Raw genomic sequence first — 19,867 nt, 5'->3', positions numbered from 1 at the left:
GCGGTATCGTTGTACGTTTCACCGGGAGAGGGGCCACCGGACTGAGGATTGTTTGCCTCTGCGACAACACTTGGAAGAACTGGTTGCGGCCGGGCATCTGGACCTTTACATTGATGGCGGAATGAAACCGAATCAGGCTCCGGTCGGTCCCAGGGGACAGGACGACCGAGATGCACCACCACAGGGAGTTATTAATGTCATCCACGGAATCGTGGAACCGGAGCGTGTTTGCGAACTCCGGGGCATGATTAAGAAGGCAGAGCATATGAGGGAGGTTTTGTCAGTACAGCCTGCCATCAAAAGGGGGAAGACAGAAGAGAAAGACGTGATCAGTTTCACCTCAAGAGATTTAGAGCGTATCCAGACGCCGCACAACGATGCTCTTGTCGTAACACTACGCGTCAAAGAATTTGATGTTAGACGGATCTTGATCGATCAGGGAAGCTCGGTCGAGATCATGTATTATGATGCGTTCAAACAGCTCAAACTCCGCGAGACAGACTTGGCTCCGGCCACTTCGCCACTGGTTGGATTTAACTCGCAGCCAGAGTGGCCATTGGGAAAGATTATCCTGCCGATCAAAGCGGGATCTGTGGTCAAGCAAGTAGAGTTTTGGGTGCTACAAGTGCCTTCAATGTACAACCTTATCCTTGGAAGAGGATGGCTTCACGCCATGCAAGCCGTAGCATCGACCTACCACCAGGTGATGAGATTCCCCTCGGCTATGGGGGCAATCGAGGAGATTTGGGGAGATCAAGTCATGTCCAAGCAATGCTTCGTGGCGGTCAACGGGAGTCGGGCTGCCAAAGGATTCGTTCAAATGATCGAGGGACCGGAGGACCAGAGTGTCTTGGATGATGTTGGCACCAAAGCCGAAGACAAGGCTGTTGAAGAATTGGTTGAGGTGCGGATAGATGCCGAGCAGCCGGACAGATTCTTCTTGCTCGGTTCGAGTCTCTCGGCTATGGAGAGAACCGAGATGATTGAGTTTTTGATGGCTAATATCGAAGTCTTTGCATGGTCGCCCTACGACATGCCTGGCCTTGACCCAAGTTTTATCTGCCATCACCTCAATGTCTTCCCTGGAGCAAAGCCAGTCATCCAGCGAACAAGGAGATCGGCGCTGCATCACGCCGAGGTAGTAGCAGAGGAAGTAAAAAACTTACTTGAGGCACGAGCAATACAGGAAGTGCACTACCCTCGGTGGATTTCCAACACGGTAGTGGTGCCTAAGAAGAATGGAAAGTGGCGAGTTTGTGTCGACTACAAGACAGTCAACCAAGCTTGTCCAAAAGACAGCTTCCCTTTGCCGCGCATTGACCAGCTAGTGGATTTGACGGCTGGACACAATCGGCTCAGTTTCTTGGATGCGTACCGCGGCTATCACCAGATTGCCATGCATGGGCCTGACCAAGAGATCACCTCTTTCACGACTCCAAGGGGACTCTTTTGCTATCGAGTTATGCCTTTTGGTTTGAAAAACGCCGGGGCAACCTTTCAGATGATGGTGACCAAAATGTTTGCTCCTTTGCTCGGTCGGACAATGGAGGCTTACATCGATGATATGGTGGTAAAGAGCCGACATGAGGCAAACCATTTGTCCGACTTAACCGAGATGTTCGCCATTCTGAAGAAGCACAAGCTGCGCTTGAACGCCTCTAAGTGTGCCTTTGGTGTGGGATCCGGGAAATTTTTGGGTTTCTTAGTCACGAACCGAGGCATCGAAGCAGACCCCACTCAGATTAGAGTCGTGCAAGAGTTGAAGCAGCCCAGCTCGGCTAAGGACGTGCAGCATCTGGCCGGGATGGCCGCCGCGCTCAATCGATTTATAAGCCGGTCATCAGATCGCTGCCGCCCTTTCTTTCAAGCATTGAAGTCAAAGTTCTCATGGGATGACGAGTGTGACCGAGCTTTGGCCGAGCTCAAGGATTATTTGTCTTCTCCGCCACTGTTGGTTACACCAGAGCCCGGTGAGGAACTCTACCTTTACCTTGCCGTCTCCCAGCACGCAGTAAGTGCGGTGTTAGTCCGGGCTGAAGGGATCAAGCACCTCCCAATTTTTTACGTAAGTAAGACCTTGCTGCCGGCTGAGACGAGGTACTTGCCTCTGGAAAAGCTTGCGTTGGCACTGATGATGGCTTCGAGGAAATTGGCACATTATTTTCACGCCCATACCATCATCGTACTGACCGAGTTTCCCCTCAAAGCCTTGTTTGAGCGCGCAGACTTTTCAGGCCGAATTTTAAAATGGGCGGTCGAGTTGGGACAGTTCGATGTGAAGTTCCAGCCGCGCACCGCAATCAAAGCCCAAACCTTGGCCGATTTTGTTGCCGAGTTCTCACCTGGTACTCATCCGGTATGCCCGATCAATATTGCCGAGGCAGATGATGAGACGCACACAATGCCAACCGAGGAACAACCAGCTGAAGAAGGTCGCGCCGCGGAGTTAGCGCGCACCTTCAAAGTTCCCTCAATTTGCACGGTAATACCACCCGGCGATGCGATGACGAAGTTGTGTATCACCAACCCATCCACTCTGTCCGGCACCGCATCACCAAGGGAGGAAGGAATGGTTCCAGACAGCTCAGAACCTGCGGCCGGCTTCACACCGCAACCTGGCGATTCGCCTACGGACTTGAGCATTTCAGATAAACTTGCTGAGTCCGGTGTCGAACCACCAAGGGGCACTGAATTCGAACCGGTCAACACCAAACTTGACACCGCACAGCCGAGCGGTTGTGATCCCATTGCCCTTCGCCACTCTCAGGACCCATCTGACTGCTGGAAGCTTTTTGTGGGGGACATGTGGAAGCTTTTTGTTGATGGAGCGTCCAACCGTCATGGTGCCGGCCTAGGTATTGTTCTTATATCCCCGGACGGCCTAACTATTGAGCATTCTATCACACTCGGCTTCCCGGCGTCTAACAACGAGGCTGAGTACGAGGCGCTTCTTGTCGGGCTCAAGAGCGCAATTCAAATGAAGGCTGCCGAGCTTCTGGTATATAGTGATTCCCAGCTTGTGGTCAACCAAGTTTCAGGGATTTATGAAGCGAAGGACGACAGGATGGCGAAATACCAAGCTCTGGTCAGGGACCATATCAAGCAGTTTGAGGCAATCAGAGTCCAACGGATTGGCCGAGAAGAAAACAGCCGGGCTGATGAACTCGCCGGCCTCGCTTCCATGGTCAATAGTACGTCTCCAAACCCATTGTTGATTGACTTCCTTCCGCGGCCGAGCATTGAAAACGTCGGGCAGACGGATGTACTCTGCGCCGAGCTAGGCCCTTCGTGGATGGACCCCTTGATCTCGTTCCTCAGGGACCGGACTCTTCCAACAGATAAGAAAGAAGCGCACAAAATCCGGGTGAAGTCAGAGCGGTTTTGGCTCTCTCCATCTGGCGCGTTGTATAAGAAGTCCTTCACCGGTCCTTATCTCAAATGCGTGCACCCGAATAGTGTGGAGGCCTTCTTGTTTGAAATTCATGAAGGCATTTGTGGCAGCCACATCGGGGGCAGGTCCTTAGCCTACCGAGCTATTTCGCAGGGATACTGGTGGCCGTGCATGCAGGCCGACGCGCAAAAATATGTCCGCAAGTGCGAGAAATGCCAGAAATTCGCCGATCAGATCCACCAGCCTGCCAGGGAACTTCTTCCCCTCACCAGTCCTTGGCCTTTCGCCATGTGGGGGCTAGATATAGTGGGACCGTTGCCAACAGCACCGGGCAACCGGAAATTCTTCATCGCGGCCACAGATTACTTCACAAAGTGGGTTGAAGCTGAGCCCTTGGTAACCATCAAAGAGAAAGACGTGAAGCGATTTGTCTGGCAGAACGTTGTCACGTGGTTTGGTGTCCCCAAGATTTTGATCTCTGACAACGGCACCCAGTTTGACGGTCGCCTATTCAGAGGATTTTGTGAAGATCTGAAGATAGAATTCTACAACTCCACCCCGGCCTACCCGCAGTCCAATGGTCAAGCCGAAGCATCAAACAAGACTATACTGGATGGGTTGAAGAAACGGTTGGAAAAGGCTAAAGGCAAGTGGGCTGAAGAATTACCGAGCGTTCTTTGGGCATACCGAACAACCCCGCGACGTTCGACCGGGGAAACTCCATTTGCTTTGGCTTATGGCATGGAGGCAGTCATACCCTTGGAAGTTGAAATGCCCACCCTCAGAACTGAGAGTTTTGAGCCCGAGCTAAATGCCGAGGCTATTGCCTTGGAGTTGGACCTAGCGGAAGAGCGCCGGGAGAAAGCCCTCATCCATGTGGCCGCCTACCAACAAGAGCTCTCCAAGAAGTATAACAAGACAGTGCACCCCAGACCGTTCAAAGTTGGGGATTGGGTTTTGAGGAAGATTATGGGCAACACCCTGGTGCCAGGAGAAGGCAAACTAGGGGCAAATTGGGAAGGACCCTACAAGATCACTGGTCTGGCTGGCAAGGGGGCTTACCACTTGGAGGATCTAGAGGGAAGAGCCATACCCCGGCCATGGAATGCGGCCAACTTGAAATTGTATTATTTTTAAGCTTTTTACTTTCCTCTTTTTGTAAAGCAATTTTTTGGCTTGCAAAGCAGAATGTAATTCTTTTTGTCAAATTATAGAAGTCATTTTGCTTTAGCACTTGGATTATTGTTTGTGTTACGGACCGAGATGGTGTACTCCGGTTGGAAGAGTTGGTGTTTTGTCCAACTTAGGATTCCCAACCGAGATGGTGTACTCCGGTTGGAAGAGTTGGTGTTTTGTCCAACTTAGGATTCCCAACCGAGATGGTGTACTCCGGTTGGAAGAGTTGGTGTTTTGTCCAACTTAGGATCCCCAACCGAGATGGTGTACTCCGGTTGGAAGAGTTGGTGCTTTGTCCAACTTAGGACCCCCAACCGAGATGGTGTACTCCGGTTGGAAGAGTTGGTGTTTTGTCCAACTTAGGATTCCCAACCGAGATGGTGTACTCCGGTTGGAAGAGTTGGTGTTTTGTCCAACTTAGGATCCCCAACCGAGATGGTGTACTCCGGTTGGAAGAGTTGGTGTTTTGTCCAACTTAGGATTCCCAACCGAGATGGTGTACTCCGGTTGGAAGAGTTGGTGTTTTGTCCAACTTAGGATCCCCAACCGAGATGGTGTACTCCGGTTGGAAGAGTTGGTGTTTTGTCCAACTTTGGATTCCCAACCGAGATGGTGTACTCCGGTTGGAAGAGTTGGTGTCTTGTCCAACTTTGGATTCCCAACCGAGATGATGTACTCCGGTTGGAAGTGTTGATTTGTTCAACTTAGTTACAGCCGAGATGGCTATTTCGGTTCATGAATTGGTCTTGTTCTGCTGAAGCACTTAGACCGTGTTATGTATTCCGGTTCGATGAGTTATACCGAGATGTTTTGCTGAAGACAGAGCTGATTACAACCGTGCATACACTTGCAAAAATTTGAATTTTCATTGATAAGAAATTCATTACAAAAAGTGGGGATCAAGCCCGGTTACATCAGCAGTGTTGAAAGCAAAAATACAAAAGAGGAGAAAATTAAACTAGAGGGGATAGATGAGTGAATTCGTCCTCGCCGGCTTCAAGGTCAACGGTTGGACCGATATCTTGTTCACCGGGCTCCTCATTGCCGGGCTGCTCTTGCACCTCGGTCTCTTCTTCCTCGGAATCTGTCTCCCCATCCCCATCTTCAAGTCCCTCCTCGGCCTCAGTCTGTAAAGCGCTGAAAACATCGTTGGCATATGGCACGAGGTAGACCGGTAGTGAAGCTTTGGGAGGATTGGCAAAAACGTCGGTGTCAGAGCCCTGGCCGAGCTGTTCGCAAGCGGATTTCCAGCCAGCCTTGAAGTATATGTCTTGTGTTGCAAAGACTTGCTTCTGGTAATTCTTCTCGGCCTCGTTGAAACCCGCGTTGTTGGCAGCCCGGCAAGCCTTCCTCTTCGCCTTCTTCAGAGTGTCAACCTCGGCCTGGAGCTCGCTTTGTTTTTTCTCGGCTGCATTCAGTTGACCGAGCAGCCTGTTATTATCATTGTTGGCCATCTCGAGAGAAGCTTTAGCTCGGCCGAGCTCGGCTTGAAGGCTCTCTACCTGGCTGGCTGTATCGTTTGCCTTTTGCCTAAGCCGGTGGATGCGCTCCAAGACAAGATGTTGTTTTTGAATGGCCTGCACAAAAGCGAAGTAGATTAGAAAGGAGACCGAGAAGAAAAATTACCGGGCAAACACTTTGTGAAATTTTCAAAAGAACGCCGACTTACCCTGGCCATGGACTTCACGGATGACTTGACCAACCGAGTGTCAGGGACGTGGTCACTGCCGACCACGTCGCTCGGTAGTAGGAATGCTTTGGACAGATCAAAGGCGAGCAGATGCTCTTTGTCAGCCTTGATCGAAGCAGTTGCCGGGATGTCCTGACCCCGATGTTTCAACTGAGGACGCCAGGCCGGTACTGGGGCGGGGGCGTCAGTCGGATGCTCGGTAGTTAGCTCAGCGACTAACTCGGCAGATGGGTCTGCCCGAGCCCTTTTCCCGGCCCGCCGTGCAGAAGGTTCTCGGCTGGATTGGCCGGTCGGTTGAGAGGCAAGGGCGACCACAGCGCCACTGGATTGACCGGCGACGGGTGAGCGAGTTGAAACGCTCGGCAGCTCGGCAGACGTGGCGGTGAGTAAGTTCTTGATTCTGCTGCGCTTGGCCATCTCTTGTTCTTCGGTCAGGCGAACGAGGGGCACGTCTGGCAGAGTAGGATCCGGTGGAGGAGTTGGAGCTCGGAGGAAGTCGGTGACCCTACTCCGGCGGGGAGCAGAGTATCTATATGTGGGACTGTAGCCGAGAAGTTGGTTGCAATCTCGGTCGCGGTAGCGAAGCGCGGCCCTGATCGCCTCGACGTTGGGGAAGTTGTAGTTGGCTTGCAAGGCTTGGATGGCTGCAAAAGAAACAAGAGAATCATTAGTCTACAGAAACGTCAAGTGTAAAAACCGAGATAATTTGCACGGCTTACATGTGCTCCCAAAATTTTTGCTAATCATCTAGCCCGGTACCTCGGCTGTCTCGTAGTTACCAGACACCCAGAAGAAGTCATCGTCATGGAGATCCTTGTCTGGTGTGCCGGTCACGATTTTCTCTCTACCCGGTCTAATCTTGAGGTAATAGGCAAGACCGTCGCCGGTGTGGCCCATCGTGTATTGCCTCAGTATCTCGGCTAGACCTAAGTTGATGCCTAGCCGATTGTTTAATTCGTGAACGCCGTTGATTATTCTATAAGTGTTGGTGGACACCTGAGTGGGTGCCAGCCCGGTGCGGCGGAGGAACTCGGTTATAAGAGGGTTGAGCGGGAAACGAAGACCCCCTTCAACGATGGATAGCACGGTGAAGGGGCACTCATCCCTACCCCAAGGTGTGGTCTCCTCTTCTGCGAGCTGCAGGTGGACATCGGCCGGGACGCCGTACTCCTCCCTGAATGTAGCCAGCGCAGCCGGAGTATCCACTAGGAAGCGGAATTTCCCCATTTTTGGTCAGCCTAGTGTATCCCGGCTGAGGGGTTTGGCTCTGGGTATTGGATGTTGCCCGGTCCTACGAGCCTCAGGAATGACAGTGGTCCCTTTGGACTCTGCAGGAAAAGGATGGCAAGTGTTAAGTGTTAGCGCGGTCGCGCAAAAGGAGCTGGATTTTAGCTCGGTCATTAAGGGTGCCAAACTACCTCGATTGTCTATCCTATCTAAGGAGCCCGGTCGCCCAAGCGGACCAGATGTTAGCCCGGTTGAACGGCCAAGCCCATTTGTTATCTCGGTTTTCGCCGGGGCTGAAACAAACATGCTGTTTGCCCGGTTTGGTTAGTTTTTTGGATCAAAAGAAGGCCCATAGCCCGGTTCGCCCCAGTTCTCCAATGTTCTTCAGTAAGACGAAGAACACCAAGAACAGTGGGAGGTTTGGGACGGATTCTATGGCCCTTACCCTAAATGCTACGTTTTTTGTACCCTAATGTGTGCAAAATAGGAGAAAATAGCAACGTAAGAGGGATTGAGTATCTTACCTGTGAAGGGCTGAAGTTGTTCTTCCTAAACACGAAGAATGGCAGAATGGCAGTCGGGCTTGAGCTTTAGAATCGTCAGAGATGGAGGCAGCGGTAGGAAAAAATGGAACGATGGGGGGCAAGTTTGTATAGGCGAAAGAGACCGCCCAAATTCAAAATCTGACAAGAACGGCGGGTTGGCTTCTCGATGACCAATGGGAGCTCGCCACGTGGCCCCATTTATGGCTATGTCAGGATTGGAGCGACGGGATGAAGAGACGAAGAGCCAGCCGAGCTACTTTCGACGAAAAGGCTGTAAGCCGAGGAACATGACCGGGGAAGGATAGCAGATTAGCTCGGTGAAGGCTTGGCGACTTGACGACCGGAGAAATGTTATCTCGGTCGAAGTGAGTAATCCCAGTCACGCTTTCGCGGACGGGATTAAGGGGCAATTGAGAGGGTGATTTATGATCCGGTGTTGGGCCGAGGTATCGACCGAGCAAGTTGAGAGCCCAGCAGTGCATTGGGCCGAGATGATCGACTGTTCACCCAGAGATGGGCTACCAGAATTTGGGCCGGGCAGAGTACGGGCTGAGTGTCACCCCGGACCGGACAGAAACTGCTCGGTAAGGCAGTGCTCGGTCGGACCAGGGTGCCCGGTCCGAATATGGCCAAAGCCGGATTGACCGAGTGACCGGCGGCCAGGAAGGCATGGACAACCGAGGAAGTTGAGTGGCCGGTGCCCGGAAAGGCGTGGTCGGCCGAGGAGACTGTATGGTCGGCAGGAAGGCCGATCAAAGTAAGTATCCGGGCTAGGCTCGGCCGGGATGCCGCTTAGCCCGGTCCTCCGTTTGTTTATCCGGTTAGGCGCTTAAGGTATGAAGCATGGTACGACCGAGGTAGGGCAGCTCGGCTGCCGAGCTCCAGCTGTGCTGACAGGCAGTTGAGAGCAGGTGATGAATGGCATGGTTTATGCTGACATATGGGATAGCAGAGCCACGTGTCAGGAGATGACAGGGAGTGGATATGGGGCTCAGAAGGTATATAAGCATGTCTGCGCCCCCCATACGCGATAGACGAACATCTCTGTAAGGAATTTCTTACACTCAAACATTCTCTCCCTTCTCTCTATCCATCCTAAGGTGTGTGCTAACTTGATCGTCGGAGGGTTTTTCCGGCCACACACCGCCGGGTAGCTCACCGTTACTTGCTCGCAGGTGATCGGACATCGACGGAGCTCGGAAGAAAGGAATACGGGCTTGCTGGAATATTTGCTCCCCGTACAGATACATTTGACAAAAATTTAATAAGACAATGGCACACTATTTATTCACATTTGGAATATCTAAACAATATAGTAAAAGAATCTGACAATATACATAATAAGATTTAATAGTCTACCAAAAAAATTATGAGAATATTTCTGATATATACTTTTTGAGATGGAACTTTAGGTCAAGTTTGACAAGTTAAAAAATTAAAAAATTACTCAAAAAGTTAAAAAATTATCACTATTCACCAAAAGTCAAAAATTATAATTTCACAACTCTCAATCTTAATTTTTCCCTACACACTAATTTATATAATTTTTTAATACACATTTTTCATAAAAAGTCAAAAAGTTAACTCAAACATCTATATTTTTTTTCTTAAATTTTTAATTTAAAAAGACAAAAAGTACACTTATTTAAGACACCCCAAACAACCCCTTAACAAAAATTTCCCAAAAGAAGAAATGATATACATGAGTTCGACTGAAAGTAGTAATTTTAAAATTATAAATTTTTTATTGTTGATTAATTACAAACTAAAATACTCAATCAATACCTACCCAAAAAAAAAAAATACCCAATCAAAAGCAAGTGACGCAGCTTTTTTTTCTTCATTTTGTTTCCACGCGGAGAAATTCCATCTCATTCATCTTGCGGAAAGGTGAGGTAAATACCAAGAACATAACTCGCCCGCAAGCCACCGTTTATCTTGGAGGCCTTATCGAAAAATTAAGTGATTTTTTGTATTTGTAATGTGATTAATGAGTTTGGTCAATAATAATATCATAAGTAATATTAATACACTAATTAGTATACTAATTGGTGTCTACTGAAAAATTATTCATGTAAAAAAATAAATTAATTTGATCATTATCACAATGTATGCATAAAAAGGTTTATTATCAATATTATTCTTATAATTTATTTTTTTTAAATAAATTATTAACTAACTATATAATTATTAATATTTAATATACTCGACAAATTTTATAAAATAAATAATTTAAATTATCGAAACAAATTGAATGCAAGTGCATAAAGCACAAACTAAACTTCTCCAATCCTGTTAAAAATACCTAATAATTTACTTTAATAAATTGCCCACTACATGCATGAGAAATAACAGTCACACTTTCTATAGAGTAAACCACTTGACAATATTTTTTTCCCAAAAAAAACAAAAACTCTAATTGAAGATCCTTTTGATAACAAACAAATTTAATGGACAGGGATTCACCTCATTTCAACACTAAATCACAGCCGTTCATTACATACAAACAAAAGAGTCGTAATTTCATGGCCTCTCATGAGGGGTGGGTCCCACTAATAATCAACTTTTCCTCTGATGCGTTGCATGTGTGTTGTCTGGTAAACTCAGGCCTCCTCGATTTGGGAACAGTTTTTTTTAATAATTTTTTAATTAAAATATAATATAAAATAGATTAGTATGTTTAAAATAATTTTTTAATTTTTTATAAAAATATGTTAAAAAAATAAAGAGAAAAAAAAAATTTAACTTTTTAGTATGAATTATTAATTTTTTTAATTTTTTAATAAATTTTTGACTTTTTAATTAAAATAATTACTTGCTAAATGAGGCCTCAATTGACCATTGTAAAAAGCCGCGTGAAAAAGTCTTGTGTACCCCTGCTTTTGCTTTATACTGCTAATTTTGTTAGCCTATATTTTTAAGCATATATTAACAAGTTTTAAAAAAAAAGAAAGAGAGAAACTATTAGAAGAAAAAAGAAATCAAGATTTGATATCGGTAGAATATTAATAAATCTTAATTTTTTTAAATTATTTTAATTTAATCTTGAATTTTTTAAAATAATATTATGAATATTGAAATAAGTTTGGGAGGATCTAAGGTCAGTATTAGCCTGACCTGGTTAGGTTGGGAGGATCCTCCAACAATGAAACTAGTGATCTGATCAGATATTCTCACGATGGTAAATGGAATATTGAAATAAGTTTTATAGGTATATCTAAGTTACCTTTTTTTTTTTTTTTTTTTATTTACAGGGGAATCCTCCCACCCTCCCGCAGGTCCAAGGCAGCGCCCCATGAGGAGATCACCAGGGTGTCTTGTTGTCCGTTCCGAGTAAGAGACTATAACCTGGAAGCTTGTCCCGACCTCCCAAGACAAGCTTCGATTAAGTCAGGACTCACACAGCGGGGGAGCATTTAAACCCACACCAAGTAGCTGATTAGGCATCCTTAAGATCCAACCTCCTAACCAACAGTGCTTCGCCCAGGAAATTGGCCCAATGGGGAAATTGAACTTGTGACCTTGGGGCTTAAACCCCAAGGCCTTACCACAATGCCACAACCCCTTGGGTTTGTTCTCCTCTTTTTTACCTGTCCTTCTGATCTCCTTTTTATAATTGCATGATATGTATTCATGAACCGTTGATCTTTTATTGATCGGACGATGGTCTTTCTGTTAGGGGTCATCCGTGTTAGTGGCCAACTTGTAACTATTATTAATCGTTAGATCTGCTCATCGGACGATCATACTAAAAGGTGATCATTATACTAAGGCTTCGTTTGGAAAGTCAAGTTTGGAGTTTTTTTAGTTATTTTAGCCACAAAAAATAAAATAGATTTTTTAGCTCAATAAGACAACATATCACATTCAACCCATAATCATTACATTTTTTTCTCTCACAAAAAAAAAATTAAAAAAATCAAAAGCCCTTCCCAAACGAGACTTTTTAGCCACAGACTAAACTAGCCAAAAAAGCTAAAAAGACAACCCACTTCCCAAACAAACCCTAAAAAGTGATCGTTCGATTTAAGTTAATCAGATAGTGTTCTCTTCTGTCAGTAGTCGCTTGGGTGGTGGCCAATTTGCCCCAACCCTCAGTTGTTGGATCCGTGTAGATCAATTGCTAGTTACTATGTTCGTTGATCTGTTTTCTGAACTATATCCTGCTTTTTTAAGCTATGGTAGATCTGATCGGCTACTTATTTATCTTGGGCCACATCTAATTTAGGTTCTTGTTAACTAGATTGGGTTTGAATTTTCTCTTCTCCACAGATATCAATTCTAACTATCTAATTATATCGCAAAAAATAAGTAATTTAAACAATCTAATCACTATTTTCTCTTCATTACTATTTACAATCATCTTCTATCCATCTTTATCATTGTCCATCACCACCTCTCCACACCATTCAACTCGTAACATTTGTTTTATTATTTCCTAAAAATAACATAAAAGTAATGTACTATTTATTTCTAAAACAAAATTTTAAAAAATTAAAAAATTCAATACCAAGCACCCCGTAATTTGGGACATCTTATGGCTTTGATAATGAATACTACGAGATTGTTTGGAAAGTTAGTTTTTTAATTTAAAAAATAAAATAAAAGCAACTTTAAATAAATTATTAAAAAAATTAAAAAATCACTAAAAAATAAGTTACACGATTAGTTACTCATAATTTTCCGTACAAGTTAAAAAATTTATTCTTAAATAAATTAATTTTTTTTTATCTCATAAAAAAATACTAAACCCAAAAGTACAACTGAATAATTTTCAAGTGAAAGGGCATTAGAAGAAATTGAGCATAGGCTTCGTTTGGCATAAAAAGCCTGGGCTTAAATAGTTACAAAAAGACAAAGTAGGTGTTTGGCATCCTTTAAAAAAGACAAAAAAGTCAAAAAATACTGAAAAATCACAAAAGGTAACACTATTTACATGTTTGGGTCGAAAAAAAAAAAGGCTACATAGACCGAGGGTAAAAAGATAGAAATACCATTGGTTTTGTCCCATTCCAACAGTGCACTTTTTGATTAAAAAAATAAATTAAAATAAAATTAAAATTAAAAAAAAACGTGCAACACGGTGCACTGAACAGTGATGGAATTATAGTCATCGACATGCACGAAAGCAAAAGTGTATGTCAGAAGGGTAGTTCGGTAATTTTAATATTTCATATAATATTCTAATTCACATTTTTAGTAAAAAGTCAAGAAGTTATTCTAAACAATCATTTTTTTTCTACTTTTTAGATAAAAATTCAAAAAGTGTACTTATATAATCTATCCCAAACAATTTCAAAATAAGTTAAAAAGCCTATAAGACAAAATATCACATCTAAATCATAATCATTTTATTTTTTCTCTCACAAAAATAAAAAAAAACTAAAAAACTTATCACAAAAGAAATTTTTATCCCTAAACTAAAATAATCAAAAAAAAATCAAAAAATTAATTTACATCCCAAACAAATATTATATTTTATCGTTTCAATTCGAAACGCAGCAAGTACAGGTTATGTATATAATAATAGTCTCAGAAGTTGTTGGTTGGTTTTGGAGTACTATCATATGATATTTTAACGGTGTTGTAATTGATAACGGTGTTGTAATTGATAAAGAATGTGAAATTCATGAATTTGTATTGCCTTTGTTCGGGAAGTCCATCATGGGATTTTTTTGATTAAAATAGTTATAAAAAAATAAAATAGATTTTTTAGTTCAATAAGACAAAATATCACATCCCACCCGTAATCATTACATTCTTTCTCTCATAAAAAGTCAAAAAAGCTAAAAAATCATTCACAAATGAGACTTTTTAATCCTAAACTAAAATAGCCAAAATGTTAACCCACTTCCCAAACGAACTCTTAGTGATTGAGGAATATAAAAGAGTATGATGAATTATAATTGGTGAGAGATATAAGCTTATTTTGAAAAATTGGTTAAAAACTCATTTTTTAACTTTTTTTAAAAAAAGTTATATAAAAAAAAATATAATTTTAAAAAAGCAAAAAATTAACTTCTAACCAACTTGTGAAAAAAGCCATAGCTGTAGCCCCTTTGACAAACCAATCAACTAGTTTGGTTTTGGTTTTTAAAAAATATTTTTCAATAAATTTTAATTTTTAATTTATTTTCAGTGATTTTTTTTTTATATTTTAAGAATTTTTTTAATTTTTAAATACACCTAACATAAATATACTTAAAAAAGTATAACATTTGTGAAAAAAAATTCTTTACAAAATTCACTAATTATAAAAAATATTTAAAAAAATACGAAAATTCAATACATTTTTCGTATTTTTGTGTGTTTATTAGTTTTTTAAAATAATTTTTTACAAATATTTTATTTTTTAGATACATCTTAAATTGCTTAAATTTTTTAAAAGGTTCACTAAAAATAAAAAAAATATGAAAAATAAAAAATTCAATTAAAAAAAAATTGACTTCAGAAAATTTAAACCAAGCACACTGAGTCTTCGTTTGGAAAGAGTTAAAATAACTTGGCTTTTTGATTTTTTTGTTATTTTAACCTTTTTTTAGCTTTGTTTGGTTTTTATTTTTGACTTTTTAAATTTTTATAAGAGAAAAAATATAATAATTATGATTAGATATGATATTTTATTTTATTAATTTATATAACTAATTTTATTTTTTTATATTTTTTAATCAAAAAACCAACACCAAGCCTAGCTTGAATAAATTTTCCAATAGCCCGCCAAAAAGCTTCCAGTCGCGGGGTGGAAGGAGTGGTCACCATCATGTATACGGACATTGCAGGTATCAAACACATGGCGAGAAATTAGCGAAGGCTTTCGTCTTGTTTGGTATGATTTTAAAAAGTTAAAAATTAAAAAGTTATTATCATATTTAAGTCATATTATGTTATTTATGTTACATTATCTCTCTAATATATCATTTCAAACTCAATCTATATTTAATTCATATTTTATAAAAAGTCAAAAAGTATATTTATTTAGATCATCCCAAACTACCCCTTAGTTAAGTGGAAATTTTGTTTGACAACGCCACGTTTGTTTCGAAAGGTAGAATGAAAATAATTGATAGTAAAAGAATTAATAGTAAGAGGATTGATAGTGAGAGAATTAGTAAAATTATGTTTGTTTTCATAGTGAAGGAATTAGTAAAATTGTGTTTGTTTTATTAGTGAAGAGATTGTTAAATTATTTTTATATAAAATAATAAAACAAATAAAATATAATTTTTCCTTAACAAAAAATACAAAAACATTAAACATTAATATTTAAAAAAAATGCCAACAAGTTTTAAAAAAAAAAATTCAGTTGACCGGTTGACCGACAAGTTAACCGGCTAGATGTCTCGACAAACGTTTGGCAACTCACTAAGCCAACGCATTATTTTTTTAATATCACCTCTTCGCCTGGACTATCAATGCCTTCGCCCAAAGTCCATCCTAATCCGAATGGACTACCAATCCGAAAGCTACAAACAAAACAAACATGAACTACATGCACTGTTCATCCATCATAATCCACTCTAGACTGTGATGCGCCCAAGCAAACGGGGTCAAAAAACTTTTACAACCTCCAAGTTGGAGATTCCTATAATTTCTGTTAATGTATTATATTAATATGTATGTATCATAATATTATATTATATTAGCATGTATATATTATACTAATGTAATGCATATATTAATCATACATAGTTATAGGATACCAGAGCAGTGCCTCACTTTCGGCTGCTTTCGGCTACTTTATTTTATTTTATGCTCCACTTTCATCATAATGTTGTATCACACAACTCCTATAAATGGAGTCCCTTCTTACAACTTCAGATATTCAATATACAAGAGTTTCTCTTACTCTCTTAATATCACTCTTATTTCTTTCATGGTATCAGAGCACAGGTGTATTGCCTAGTCTCTTCTGCATCGCATTTTTATCTTGAGCAGATTGTTGCATATTTCGTCCTTATCTGAATTACAGATTGGACCACACCAAAACCTTCGTCTCCTCACGACGAATCCAACGCCACCAGATTCATCATCATCCGACGTTCCACGCGCCGCCACGCGCCGCCAGAACTTTCATCCACGCGCCTCATCGCCTCTCAGACGCGCTCTACGCGCCTCACACTTGCCCTGTGCTATCGTGCGCCGCGGCCTCATCTGCTAACGTGAGCCGCGTGTTTTTGACGTCAGCTGACGTCAGCCCTGGCTGCTTCCGTGCGCCGCTTGCTTCCTCTGCTATCGTGCGCCGCGCCTGTCTGCGCTAACGTGCGCCACGCCTGTGACACAGCAGTGACGTCATCTTCACCAAATTGTGACGTCATCTTTGACCAGAATTGTTGACCAACTTTGACCAGCCAATTTAGTGCCTTCTGGTGATCTTTTTTTTGGTCTGTTCACTCATTTCCCACTAATTTCGGCCCTCTGAATTCACTGGTAACCTTAGATTTTTCAGATTTGGCTTCGATAAAACTGCTTTTTCCTCATGGATCGCTTGGACTCCTCCAACCACCCTATTTCCGTTGTTCTTGACGGAACTAACTATGTCTTATGGGCACAAGCTATGTCTGGGTTCCTCAAAGGCAAGAAACTTTGGCGCATCATCACTGGGGATGTGTGCAAACCCATCCCAGCCACCACAGAATCCGCTGCCACCATGGACTCCGTTGCCAAATATGCTGACCGTCTGGAGGATTGGAATAGCAAAAACTATCAGATCATCACTTGGCTCCGTAATACTTCTATTACTTCTATCAGCCTTCAGTTTGGTCGGTTCCAACTTGACTCAGCTTCCTCTCCAGCCAAAGCCATCTGGAATTTTTTACAAGAACGCTACCAGACTATTGGCCTTGCTCACCAATATCAGCTTCTGAGTCAGCTTCACTGTATGCGCCAAGACACAACTCAAACCATTAATGATTTCCTCTTACAAATGTATTATGTTTGGGATCAGCTCGCTCTCTCTGAACCTCCCTGGGATTGTACTAAGGATGCTGCCTTGTTCACTACTTACCGTGACCAACAACGCTTGGTTCAGTTTCTCATGGCTCTCACTCCCCGTTTTGAGCCAGTCCGCGCATCTCTCCTTCATCGCACTCCTTTACCCACTCTTGAGCAAGCAATTTCTGAACTACTGTCAGAGGAAACCAGGTTTGGTACTCTCCATTCACACCCTGTGGACTCTGTTCTTGCTACTCCCCAGATTCGAAGTTCTCCTTCACCATCTTCCCCACAGAAGACACCTATCTGCAACTACTGTCAAAACCGCAGTCTTCCATCGACTCATCTTCTGGTTAATTGTCCAGTTCGTCTTTGTCGGTTTTGCAACAAGACTGGTCCTGGTCATCTCCAGCATGATTGCTTCCGCAACCCTGCCCGTGCCTCTCGCAATGGTCCCTCCCCCGGGCATTTTTCCCGCAACAACTCTCACCGTTCTGGGCCTCCGTCTAAACCAATGCCTGCTCCACGCACTGCTGCTACTGCCTCCGAGGATTTACCTGCCTCTGTCCCTATAGATCCTTCCACTCCAGTCTTCTCTCACACAGATGTCGACGCCATGTTTCACAATTGGCAGAATTTCGGTACTCCTCCATCTCCTGCTTTGTCTGTCACCGCAGGTAACACTTCCTGGTACTTTGACTCCGCTTGTTGTAATCACATGACCTTTAACCCTACTATTTTTACTCCTCTCTCTTCTACTTCTCCTGTTCCTTCTATCCATACTGCTGATGGGTCTCTTCTATCTGTAAGTCATGTTGGTTCTGTTTCTACCTCTCACTTATCTTTATCTCATGTCTATCTTATGCCTGCTCTCACTTTAAATCTTATATCCATTAGTCAATTATGTGAGCATGGTCTAACTATTACCTTTTCCCCTTCTGGTTGTTTGGTGCAGGACCCTCGGACGGGGCAAACTCTTGGGATCGGCCGTAAGCATGGACGTCTCTACGAACTTATCCATCTTCATGTTCCGGATTCCTCTCAGATCACAGCTCCTACCACTGCCACCACTGCTCATCCTTTATCTCCTTTTCAGCTTTGGCACTGTCGTTTAGGCCATCTTTCTGTTAGTCGTTTAAAATCTTTAATTTCTCGTGGTCATTTAGGTCCTGTCAGTTCTTATGCTTTAGATTGTGTGTCCTGTCAACTTGCCAAACAACCTGCTTTGTCGTTTAATAAAAGTGACTCTGTTTCTCTTGCACCATTTGATCTCATCCATTCTGATATTTGGGGACCCTCTCCTACTCCCACTATGGGCGGCGCCCGCTATTTTGTTGTTTTTGTAGATGATTTTTCTCGTTTTACATGGTTGTTTCTTATGAAAAATCGATCTGAGCTCAAACAGCTTTATTACAATTTTTCTGCAATGGTTAAAACACAATTTTCTAAAACTATTAAACTTTTTCGTTCCGACAATGCCATGGAATATAAAGATTTTGACTTTCTTTCTTTTCTTCAGAGTCATGGTACTCAACCTCATCGATCCTGTCCCGGCATGTCTCAACAAAATGGACGTGCTGAACGGAAACATCGGCATATTCTCGACACTACTCGCGCTCTTCTTTTGTCTTCCTTTTGTCCGGAACATTTTTGGGGAGAGGCAGCTCTCACTACTGCTTACACTATCAATTGTATCCCTACCCCTGTCATTCAGAATCACACTCCTTATGAGCGTCTGCATGGCACCCGTCCTCCCTACACCAACCTTAGAGTCTTTGGCTCTGCCTGTTTTGTTCTTCTCCAACCTCATGAACGTACCAAACTTGAACCTCGTTCCCGCCTTTGTTGCTTCTTGGGGTATGGTATTGAACATAAGGGGTATCGTTGTTGGGATCCTCTCTCCCAACGACTTCGTATCTCTCGACATGTGGTCTTTTGGAAACACAAAATGTTTTCCTCTCTCTCTCTCCCTTCCGTTTGTCCGTTCCCTCACCCTCTCTTTTTTTTACTGACCCTTCTACAGATCTTTTTTCTGATGACCTTTCTCCACCACCCTTGCCACCCTCTCTCGAGTTTTCTGATCCGTTTGCTCCACCGCCCCTGCCATCCTCTCTCGAGATCGCCTTGCCTACCGGTTTGTCCCCTGCACCTGCTCCCTCTGATGGTCCTGCTCTTGCTCCATCGGGATCCTCCTCTCCTGCTGAGTCTCTTTCTCTGGCTCCTCCTCCCTCTGCTCGACCACATCGGGTAACCCAACCTTCTACTCGTCTTCGTGACTTTATTGTTGGTTCTACTGCTTTTTCTACTTATGAACCGACCTCCTATCGTGAGGCTCGCTCTAATCCTCTTTGGCAGCAAGCCATGACTGATGAATTGCAGGCTTTAGACAAAACTCATACTTGGGACATTGTTGATCTTCCTCCTGGCAAGACTGCCATTGGCTGCAAATGGGTATACAAAATCAAGACTTGTTCTGATGGATCTATTGAGCGTTACAAAGCCCGCCTTGTTGCAAAAGGCTTCAATCAAGAATATGGTATTGATTATGAGGAGACCTTTGCTCCTGTTGCTCGTCTCACCTCTGTTCGCAGCTTGATTGCTGTTGCTACCGCTCGCCAATGGGATCTTTATCAACTGGACGTGAAAAATGCTTTTCTTAATGGTGTTCTTCTCGAGGAGGTCTACATGCAACCTCCCCCTGGGTCTGCTTATCTCCCGCATCAAGTCTGCAAACTTCGGCGTGCTTTATATGGTCTCAAACAAGCTCCCCGTGCTTGGTTTGCCAAGTTCAGCTCCACTATTCAGAAATGTGGTTTCACCTCCAGCTCTTATGATACTGCTCTTTTTATCCGAAAAACAGCTCAAGGGACCACCCTGCTTTTACTTTATGTAGATGACATGATTATC

The sequence above is a fragment of the Camellia sinensis genome, chromosome 5 (genome assembly GCF_055761805.1).
Source record: "Camellia sinensis isolate YWXY chromosome 5, ASM5576180v1, whole genome shotgun sequence".
Lineage (NCBI taxonomy): Eukaryota > Viridiplantae > Streptophyta > Magnoliopsida > Ericales > Theaceae > Camellia > Camellia sinensis.
This window is presented reverse-complemented; position numbering follows the sequence as displayed.